The sequence below is a fragment of the Meleagris gallopavo genome, chromosome 10, assembly GCF_000146605.3.
Source record: "Meleagris gallopavo isolate NT-WF06-2002-E0010 breed Aviagen turkey brand Nicholas breeding stock chromosome 10, Turkey_5.1, whole genome shotgun sequence".
Classification (NCBI taxonomy): Eukaryota; Metazoa; Chordata; class Aves; order Galliformes; family Phasianidae; genus Meleagris; species Meleagris gallopavo.
This window is the reverse complement of record NC_015020.2, coordinates 6,005,222-6,007,244: the sequence shown is the minus strand read 5'-3', so window position 1 is coordinate 6,007,244 and position 2,023 is coordinate 6,005,222. Positions and strand designations below refer to the sequence as shown.

Genomic DNA, 2,023 nt, shown 5'->3' with positions numbered 1-2,023 from the left:
AAAAAAAAAAAAATTAAAAAAAAACAACAAGGCATTAGGTTTGTTTTTCTGCATTACAGATCTTCATTGTCAGGACTAGAAGGAAGACAAACTCATCTTTGTACCCCCCTGTTAGAATTTTATTACCACCAACTCTCTATCCATATGATAAATTTTTCTTTAATAACAGACCACACATAGGACATGAGCACTAGAGCCTATGGTGCTAAAGAAGCTTGAGAAGAAAGCATGGTTAGGTCTCATTGCTTATGGCTGAAGGCTAAGAAATAGAAAGTTTTCTTTTCAGTGTAAGATGTAAGGCATCTGAATGTGAGGACAGAAAAGTTTAATTAAGTGGAAGGGATAACACAGTGACAGGGACAAGGGAATGTGGAAAGGTTTTTTAGAATTCACTCCCTTTTTAATTTCCAACTTACTCACCATGTTTCCCTTTGGGCCTGAAGGTCCATCAATACCTGCAATGCCCTGCAACAAACAACAGAAACACAAACAGCTTTCAATGGACTTTCATTTTTTCTTCTAGAAATGACAAATACGAAACACTTCATACGTACAGGTTGTCCAGGGGGACCAGGTGTACCTCTGGGACCCAGTAGTCCCCGTGGACCCTGAAAGACAAGAAATTCTTATTAACACCTGCCTGACTATTTCTGAACAAGAAGCAGGACTGGGTGAGGAATGTCAGAAGGAGCAAAAATGATAATGGGGTTAGGGGACAAGGAAAAAATGGAAAGAGGAAAAAAGGAAAGAAAATCACCAATAATACATTCTCCTGAAACCTATCATAGGTTTGCATTGAACATCAGAGGAAGAACAAACTTTGATACAGTCAGTTGTGCTGTCATTTCAGACAAAGGTACAAAACACTGGTACAGTATCTTCCACTGAGGTTTCATAACTGTTTTGGTGTGAAGATCTGACATGAACAGTAGCATACATTTGTACTCCTATCTTTAGAAAACACAATGGTCTATCATAATTTCTACAACTATTTACAGTGACAAACAGTGCTTTTATTGGTAGTAAAGATCAAATAATTATTAAAAATTACTAATCATTTTATTAGAATTAATGCAAGGCATTCCGATAGACACAATGAGGTTTGTTTTTCTTACCCCTAAACAAAAAAATCCATAAAGACCAAGGGCTATTCTTCTAGATCAAGCGAGCAAGATTTGCTCTATAGCATAAACTTTTGGCTTTACCCTATGGAAATGAAAATTAATTTTCACGATTTGTGTCATCAATCATATCACTCATATCACACTTGCTAAGTAGGCAGGACAGCGTCTCCAGTTTCCTCATGTATGATAAAGATACAAGTCACTAATATTCTGACTGTAGTATTTTCTTGTCACTTAGCAAGTAGACAGCAGTATATCATACGTTTAGGGTAAAAATCCCCTTTCTGAGGCTTGATTCCTTTCCTGCAATGCAGAACTCTGCTCTGCAGTGACAACACCTGCAGAATTCTAACTGACAGCAGTGGAACTTCTGTATTGGAAACAACCATAAAAATATACACTGAAGCACAGTAGTGAGGAAAAAAAAAAAAGGCTTATTTTTGAATAAATAAATGTTTGGAAAATATTTTCAAAACAACAGGGGTTTGGATATGTTCTCATGTCTTCAGTGACATATTTTACACTAGGTCAAGAGGATAATAAATAGGTTCTGTGACTACTGCAGTTGTGAATACTTATCTGGATATGCATCTGATTTAATTCTGATTTTGTGAGTGGTGTTTCAGCTCCAACAAAATAGATCATTTGCTTACTTTTCAGGTAATATCAGTATTCTCTACATATACATATATGTGCACAAATTTTTATATCTGGAACCCAAAACAATTCAATAGAAAGAAATCACATTACAGTAGAAAGAAACAAATTACATTTCTTTGTAAAACAGTGTACTGGTCAGAAACAAAGAAAGCATTGCTTACAGCTTCACCTGGGAGACCTCTTGGTCCAACTTCCCCATCTTCTCCCTGTTTTTGTACAAAGGAAATAGAAGTTTTAGA

General features: G+C 36.0%; 1 long non-coding RNA gene across 1 annotated transcript; it reads right to left on the bottom strand.

Moving 5' to 3' along the window:
- Positions 1-399: 399 nt before the first annotated feature.
- On the bottom strand, positions 400-1,990 carry LOC104912285. The gene is made up of 3 exons (XR_794540.2): positions 1,946-1,990; positions 555-608; positions 400-465 (listed from the first exon to the last, which is right to left on the bottom strand). It is a non-coding gene; the product is annotated as an uncharacterized LOC104912285 (long non-coding RNA).
- Between the last annotated feature and the right edge of the window lie 33 nt (positions 1,991-2,023).